The sequence below is a fragment of the Lates calcarifer genome, linkage group LG6 (assembly GCF_001640805.2).
Source record: "Lates calcarifer isolate ASB-BC8 linkage group LG6, TLL_Latcal_v3, whole genome shotgun sequence".
In the NCBI taxonomy this organism is placed as follows: domain Eukaryota; kingdom Metazoa; phylum Chordata; class Actinopteri; family Centropomidae; genus Lates; species Lates calcarifer.
The window spans coordinates 11,400,632-11,409,735 of record NC_066838.1 but is presented as its reverse complement, the minus strand read 5'-3'; the positions used below and the strand labels follow the sequence as shown (position 1 = coordinate 11,409,735).

At 41.5% G+C, this 9,104-nt stretch overlaps 1 long non-coding RNA gene across 1 annotated transcript; it reads left to right on the top strand.

Moving 5' to 3' along the window:
* The first annotated feature begins 528 nt into the window (after nt 1-528).
* LOC127142610 (uncharacterized) lies at nt 529-4,850 on the top strand. The gene is made up of 3 exons (XR_007813512.1): nt 529-715; nt 2,886-3,182; nt 3,735-4,850. It is a non-coding gene; the product is annotated as an uncharacterized LOC127142610 (long non-coding RNA).
* Nucleotides 4,851-9,104: the final 4,254 nt, after the last annotated feature.

Here is a 9,104-nt window from a genome sequence, read left to right as displayed (position 1 = left end):
AGGTTTGGACGCAGGTGACCACTCAGCAACTGTGACAGTAGAGGGATCAATTCTCACCACTTATATTTACAATATATCTGCCTCCAAATGCATATACATGTTGCACTTACCTGCTTCCTATTCTAATATATATAATTGCTCAATTGGATTTGGCCAAAGTACAATGTATTTTGTTTTGCTGACGAGTTTTGCTGAACTTCTTCTGATGTATGCCTCTGAAAGCATTTTAAGCCCTTAGCGCAGCATTTTGCCACCCAAGTTTTGGTCCACACTGCATTGACGTGAAACCCTTTAAGTTATGAGAAGCACTTTTCCAATGCTACATCAGATGCCGGCTGCACCTGGTGGCTTCTGAATCTGGGCCTTTGTGTTGGTTTAGCTGCTGCGGGGTCGTGAGTTTTGCTCCCCGTGAACCACCTGTGTTACAGTCATCTCATTTTCTGATTAAAAAAACACACACATCCAATTTTAAATCCATCAACTGCTGGCTTAAAGAGACTGCGCTTGTTGGAGCAAAGAGCTGCAGCTTCTACTCTATTTCCCACCTGAGTGTTATGACACGCTGCTCCCCTGAAGGCGTGCGACTGACTCCAGCCATCTGCTCGAGCTCTTTCTAGCTGTGATATCACTTTGACAGAGGCTTATTTCCACAATATACTCTGAGGATCGACATTCCTGTCCACCCCCAGGATTCCCACTCCAGTGCTCCCGCTGAGTGAGTTTATTTCTTGTATATGATACAGTGCGTGGGCTAAATGTATGGAGATGTCATCTCTGGTTTTTTCATATGACAAATGTGAAGAGGAGAATATGGTGGGAGGAATTCAGAAACATCAAGTGTCTTGGTGAAGAACATGGATCATTGCGTGTCCTCAACATTTGACCCCTGTTACCTTGAATCTAATTTGACATTTGAAAACACTGTCTAATATTTATTATTGCTGGAAAAAACTAAACTTATCATTAAATATAAAAAAAATTGTGATTCAGTTCTGATGGTAAAATTTAATTTAGGAGCTGAAAAGACAAATCTAGGTGCTCTGGAAATGTCACAAATCTATGCTGTGTGCAAATATAAACAGACCAAATGTTAGAAATGTAATTACTATTTATGAATCATGCGCGCAAGTTTCCTCTCTAGCATCAAAATATCAAGCTGGGCCTGTTGCTGGCTGTCATAACAAACAGATTCTGGCTGTGCCATCAGGCCTGAAGTATGCATCCTGTTGACTGAAATAAGCATGAGCGACTGCTGTTGCTGCAGGAACAGAAATATACTTAGACCATGTTTAGGGAAGATCCAACTACAACAATAACACAAGTGCTGCAGCCAACTGCACTGGTGTCTCAGACTTGAAAGCTCAAATAGGAATTTATAACACAAATTAAGTTTCTTCATCTGATGTGTCATTTTGGTGAAGTTTTGTCCTTTTTGACACTGACGTCTCTTGTTTTTCCTCCTGGAGTGAGTTGAGATTAAATAAAAGAGCCTCCTGATAAAATTCTCCAAACTTCCTTTCTCATTTTAATTCACTCAATGCCGGAGGACTTGAAAAAGCTGAACCTTAAAGTGATAAAATTCTTCCCTGAGGAGATTGGGGAGGGGAAAGAAAGATGCACAGCCAGCAGCAGCTCTGGCATTGATTAATGAAACAGACTCCGAGCTCTCAAGTTCAAAGCTGTATTTATTGCTCTGTTTTCTTTTCAGCATATGATGGAGTCTGTAAACCGAAAACATAAACTCTTCAATATGTTTCAGGAGGCAGACAGATCTTAGCATACTTGTGTGTGTCCATTTTCCCTGACTGGTTATAAAAGGGATGAACTGTTGGTTCAAGTGCTTCACCATATCAGACCATTAAAAAGCAGGATAGTGCGTACTGTGGCCCGCTGAGGGATGAGCTATTTGTGGACTTTAACCCCAGATAAATAATTGGAGCACTGAAGCTGGTGCAGCATCCCGCTGAATGCTGGGAATGTGTAGAATGACTCAGCGTTCTCAGCAGGAGTTGGCAGAGGGGACATCTATCACGCCACTACAACATTCTGTCGGTAGCCTATAGGAACCTGACGCCTGCTCTGACATTGTTAACGCGGTGGCTCGTGGCGCAGCAGAGCAGACACTGCTGACTGCTGAGGAAATACTACTGACCTTTTTTCTGCCCCTGGGGTCAAACCAATCTGTGGTGAATTGAGGAGGAAGTAATTATCGAAATTGGCCGTAATGTAAACCATGGTAATATCTGAAACAACAATCGCTGTCTCACTGGAGCTGACTCCAGCCTCATAACCAGGACCAGATTAACCTGCTGCCGACAGCAAAACTGAACCGCGTGGCATAGCTGCATTACATTTTGCCTCGAGCCCCTGTCAAGTCAAGTCAATTTTATTTATATAACCAATATCATAAATCACAACCTGTACAGAACCCTTAAACAGCTGGGAAAAGCTAACCATTCCACCTGTGTTTGGACTGCCTGGCCTCAGGTTTTCTGTATCAACTGGTTTGGGGTAAAAGTAGTATTTGATGCAAATTCAGAAGCTGCCTTTTATAATTTCAGTTTAGATTGTGCTTCAGTGGTTTTTGTGATCAAATTAATTTTTAAATAATCAAACTAAATGCTGCATAGTGATCTGGCTCTCAGGGGAGTCACACTCATCACCCACATGATAATCCAGCATCGCTCATAACAATAGCATTGTGGGTATGCTGTGAGCTCACAGGTTAGTGGAGTGTGTGAAAACAGCTATTCAACTTTCTTTTTTTTTTTTCATGTTTGTTATCTAAGTTTATCTCTTACACACTGAGGTTTGGGCAAACACATATACAGTAATACACTGCTCTAAGATGTTTCTGTTTTACAGCTGCATAATGTCTTTTGTAGCTCTTCTCTCCAGACTCACCATATTCTACTGCTCTACACATCAGCAAGTGGACAGATAGTGGACACCCCAGATCTGTAAACAAACCATCTGACCATGGGGGCCTCACTCTCTGTACACCAACGAGAATAAAACTGGCAGGGCTCCTCCCTCTGTCAAGGACAGGAAGTGATTAGGTGACTGCACATCTGTGTAGTCTCCAGAGGATGCTGACACTGCTCTTTCTCTCAGGACCACACTGTTAGGTAGTCTCCTGAAGATGCTGTTCTTTTCTCCTGAAGACATGGCTCTGTTAGATGGTGTGTACTCTGGATTGCATTTAATCTATCATCTTTTGTGCTCTGCGCTCATTGTGCATCTCATGCCTGAGAAGTGTAATGGGTCTGTTTGTAAACGCTTGAATTAAACTTATAGAAAGGCAACTGTTGACCCCGTACTTTATTGTACAGAAGACTGCCATGACAAATGTCATCACCAGTGAATAACATTACTATCTCTACTGATGACTGTGGCTGTGGCTGCTGCTTTCTCTCTATCCAACCCAACACGTGCAGAGGGACAAAATAACAAACGTGTACAAAACAATAACACTAACAATCACAACACCGCAAACTGTAGCCTTGGGAAATGAATATGCTGTCAAAGCATCGAGTACATTTTGTCACAAAGTTTGTATATATCGCAGAGATACATTTAATTGCATTTTCCAGGTGTTGTGTTGACTTCTTGTAGCTGTGCTGCTGTGACATTTACAGACAGTTACATCTGCCTTCTACTCTGGACAAATGAACAGTATTTATTTTGAGCTCTTGCTGATATCATTATCCCTCTTCCCTTGTCCTCCTCCACAGGCGCCAGAGGTCAGGGTCAACAGCACCCTACAGTTTCACTTTTGAAGACCTTTAAGCACAGTGGCAGTTTGCAGACACAGTAACACACGCACCGGCCCTCTGGTTAAAGGACAGCCTCTCGAGCTGCACGTTACGACGAACTGCGTGACCTCCATGTTGGAATTTGCAAATGCATATGTCAATACTAATTCCCGAAAGCTTCATTGGCAATGAATGGAAGAGGGCCGACACTGCCAAAGCATTTCAGTGCATCAATAGGCTGATGCTGATGAACAATAATGAACCAAGTGGATCTTATGCAAGAGCGTAATTGATGAATGACACAGCAGCAGCGCCTGTTATCGTCAGATGATGATGCAGATACTCGTGGCTGAGGACTATTTTACCGGCTGATTAACTGCAGGGTTGAAACAAACACAAACACACAAAAGAGTTTTTTTTTTTTTTTTTTTTACTGATATACTGTATAAACTATGTATTTTCATATTTGACCGTACACACACCCTTCAATCATGTTCTCAGGACACAGAGGAGGTGGGTCTGAGGTGTCACTGCATATGCTTTCATCTGTCTGCAGGTGCTGTTGCCATGGCAACAATAGATGAAATTGTCAGAGTGAATCATGAGTTGACTGTCGGTTCACTCCCTGCCCTGAGATCAGGTCCTGACCTCCTGGGAGGGGGGGGGGCTTGTGAATATTGTGTGTGTGTGAGAGAGAAGCCAGAGAAATGAGATTCTGCCCTTCTCATGCACCGTGCTGTTTTTTTTTTTTTTTTACTTTGACTTTAACATCCGTGGACTCTCCGCTCTCTCCGTGACAACCGTATCCCCGGGCCCTCCACTTAAAATTAGAGAGCAGCTGTCCTTGGATTATCTTATCCTGAGACAGATTCCTAGAATACCCAGGACAGAATTATCCTGAGGGCGATATAGACAGGAGAAATGGAGCTGGGAGCCATTTTTGGGGTGGGCTGGGTGTATGTAAATGCCTATCTTGAACTGTGTCCATATCCTGGCAGTGGCATGAACCCTAGTTAGTTTGTGCTGCTATATGAGTCTGCCAGAATGGAGGCAGTCGCTGGGAATAGATGTTTTCAATAAAGGTGTGCACAGTTATGTTTTTCCTTTTGTGTGTCAGCTTGTGTGCATGTTGTCACTGCATATTGAAAAGCTTTTCCAATTCTGGTGTTTTTAATTACAAGCTACTCTGAGGGTTGAAAACTAATTACAGATTTGGAGTTTATATAACCATGTCTAAAACAAATTTCAAGAACTTAAAAAACCTTAACCAGCAACCCAAAATCAAGTCTGTTTTTCTTGGTCCCTGAAGAGATTTTTGTGAGTGGTATGTGCAGAATGTGCATGTTTGTGGGTTCGTATGTGTGCATCTATCTGTGTATTTTTGTCTGTGTGTTTGTGCGCTCGTCACTGAGAGTGTAGCTGTATTTTTCTCATGTGTGTGTTTGTCCTCCCAGGTTTCCTAACACAGCCCCAATGAGAGCTGTGACAGCCTTATTTACAGTAGCGTCCCACAGGGCAGGGCTGGTGCTCTATGGAAAATATACCCAAACCTCATGTGGGTGTAAACACATTCAGCCCTTTCCACAAACTGACATCCCTGAGCAGGGATTGCATCTCATCAAGAGGGCTGTTGCATTATCTCCTTGTTTTTGATCAAATGATATTATTCATTCACACCTATAACTGCAGTGGTGTGCTCTTAAGGGGACATGCACGTATCTCATTCATCTCAATCTGGACTGCAAGTGTAAAAATATGGCAGCACAAGGACCACGCAGTGTTTAATGAGACTGTGTGAGGCTGTCGTTAGTGCAGGGAGAAGTGCTGGATTATTGATGCCTCCGAGCTCCTCTGCTGGGCTCATTTCTGGTTGTCTCCTCGGGGAAGAGGTGTGCTCACTCACCTCCAGCCTGGGTGACAGCCCGGTATGAATTACCTTCCCCATTCCCCCCTGCTGACACTGCAGCTAGCGGCCAGCAGCTACGCATTTTAATATGGATACAAGTCAGGGAGAAAGAAAGAGAAGAGGGAGAAGTGAGTAGGAGAGAGAAGACGAGACGGAAGTGTGTGTGTGTGTGTGTGTGTGTGTGTGTGTGTGTGTGTGTGTGTTCATGAATGTGTCTGTTGTGAAGGATTTTGTGTTGGAGGAAAAAAGAGCCAGAAAGACAGAAAGACAGGGAGCGGCAGTGAGATAGAGGGGAAGAAGGAGAGAGATAAGAGGAGAGATGAGGTAGTGCGAGTTGAAAATCAATAATTAAAAGGTCATGTGGAGAGAGAGAGAGAGGAGAGAGAGGAGAGAGAGGGTGGGGGGTGGGGGGTGGGTGCCTCAACAAAATAATACCTTAATCCTCCATTAACATGCAGAAGCCAAAATCTCCTGCTTCCTCATCACGTGAGGTCGCAGGAGGATGCCGACACTAATGCACCATGGGATTTATTCACACAAAACTTCTATCCTGCTCTATGAATACACACATATATGCTGAATTAGTGATGTGCTGTAATTGCTGAATAATATATACCGTAGTGTGCCTCTGTCAGTTGATACATGCATTAAACACACACTGTGACACTCAGCGGGTACATACCGGATTTAGACTTAGACTTTATTTATAGGTATCTGTACAGCTAGATTCATTGCATTCAACATGTTTCATCTATGTTGAACTTGATCATGTTTTACAGTGTTTTTATGGAGCTACTTTTTACTAGTTAAAGGATATTAAGACTGGACATATTCCCTATTTTTATCATCACCAAATCCCACAAAAACATTTAAACTAACAATGAATAGTTTCAGACTTGCCTAGCCTGTCTATGGTTCTCAGGCCTGAAGCATTTTTGTTCTGCTGAGGATATACATTTTAAAAACAGGTCACAAACATATAGTTTTTGTGACCTCTGTAATTTTCTATAACACTAGGGATTTACAGTTTTTCACTAACGTTACACAAACAGGAGTAAATAGGCCTATTTTCAGCCACATGTCAATACACATTTAGTGTACTAATGTGGAAAGTTTATACTCTTTATTTATTGGTCTTGGTCTTTGCACAGGATTTGTTGACAATGAGAAAAATATAAAGAAACTTCAGGCTTATTCTTTAAGGCCACAAGAATATTAAAACAAATTTTATTCAAAGCATGACATTTTTCTTTACCTTAACCACAGTCTTCATCAGAGGAAACTGCATAACAGTTACTGAACTTGAATAACTAATTTCTAATTTAGTTTGAAGCTCTGGAAAAGCTAATAAGAAGACACTGAGTTGGAATACTTCTTGTCAGATTTTATACTGTTTTGTTTTAAGAGTCTTAAATGTAAAAGACACATTTCTTCTTCCAGCTGCAGCAAAATGGAATAATCAGCCCATAAGTCTAGTTAAATCACATCTTCAGTCGGTCAAACATCCCATGGTGCATTGAATCTCCCAGTGTAATCAGCAAGTGCATCTCTAGCTGTCTAACTTGGACAAGAGTCAGACTTTTGTAAGGAAAACACTAAGCTCAACAAAATCTATAATGAATGAACATAATTAATCAAATGGATGCATTAGGAGCGGCTTTCCACCTTCCTGAACCTAACAGAGTGCTGATGTGTTGATTCTGATAAGCTGAGCCAGAGATTTTTTTAAAGGGGCTAAAAGACCTCTAAAAATAATCACACATGACAAGCCGGAGGATCATGTGTCATGTTTTACCAGGGATCAAAATCATTTCCGTTTTCTCTGGCTTTTGTTGCCGAAGGATCATAAACAGACACTGCGTATGACCAGGGGTGTTTCAATTGCTCCCCCATCTGCAGCGCTGACCTGGCCGTTTAATAATCACTGATCTCAGTTAATAGCAGGCTAACAACATAATTATGAGCAGCTAGGGAGCAGGATATAAACACTGTAATGGGACCTGAGCCGCAATATAGCCAAGCTGACTGCAGAGACCCTGATATGTCTGTGTGATTTACTCCTTTAATGTCTCAACACCAGATTTAAGTGTGTTTATGAGTGTGAACTATCCCACAGGCCAGAGGTCAGTTTGCCCTAACCTCCAGCTTTATATCACAGGGGGGAATGGGATGCTGTTTCCAGGAAGAAGAAAACAAATAACCATCATTAGACCCCTCTGCCCACTGTGAGTTCAGTTGGGGAAAGAATGAGATTTAGTCAAAACAATATTTAACTCTTACATAAACAACATAAACATTTGAAATCTTTGAGATGTCAGATGTCTCCTTTTAGAAATGATTTGAATTGTATTAGATGTTTGTTCAGATTGTTAATCACATTAATTTGAGAGTTTTGTTGTCCAGACCAGTTTCAGCATTTGGGTCAGTGTGCTCCCAGATGCAACACTCAGTCAGAGACGATGGAGCCACACACTGGCCCCAAGCCATTTTTTACCTCCTCCACTTTAATATCACCCACTCGCCATATGAGCCTCTTTCAAGGGTAATGAGGGAGCAGACCGCTCACTTCCGCTGTCTGGACAGCAGGTTTTCCCATACACAAATGCGATTTTAATCTCAGACATCAACTTGGGGGTTGTTACAATGGGTGAGCAATGTGTCCTGGGTCTGTGTTATTAGATTTATCCGGTGTGTGGGTGTACACATGCAAGTTTTTTGTGTGTGTCAAGCAAAATGTTTGTTCAACGAAAACGAGACTTGCAGAGAGATTTGATGTCTGCAGCAGTGGTTCCCAACCTGACAGGTCTGTCAGATGAACTGTTGCCGCTTCATCAACACAGCATGTCCTTTTCCTAATGTGTTCTGTTAAATTGATTTTAAACTGGTAAGTGTATAATTATAATTATAAAAGTGGATACTGTAACATTGTTTTGCACGTGAACAAGCTGGACATCAATATCCTTTTTTTCTCTTTACATTTCACCCATTTATCCAGTACTTTTTAGATAACTAACATTTATCCATTAGGCTATTTTAAGCCAACTAATCATTTATCCGTTGCTTGTAGCTAACTAGCCATTTGTTCATTATTTAGCTAACTTAACATCAGTCCATTGTTTAGCTAACTATTATCCATTACTTTTAGCCATCTAATATTTATCCATTACTTTTAACTTACTTAAATTTGTCTGTAACTTTTAGGTAATTATATTTATCCATTAGCTACTTCTGGCTGTTTCTCTGTTTGTTAGCTACTGTTCATGCACTGTCACAATATTTATATAGTATAGTATTGCATCCATAGTGTTACAGCTATGGTTACAGCTCAACATGTGGATACATTTTTAAAATCAAATTGTAATATATTTTGTCAAATTGGTTGAGCCACTCTACAGTCTTTCTAAGTCCCCTTGGCAGCTGCAGAATTATCCCCCCGGTTGCTT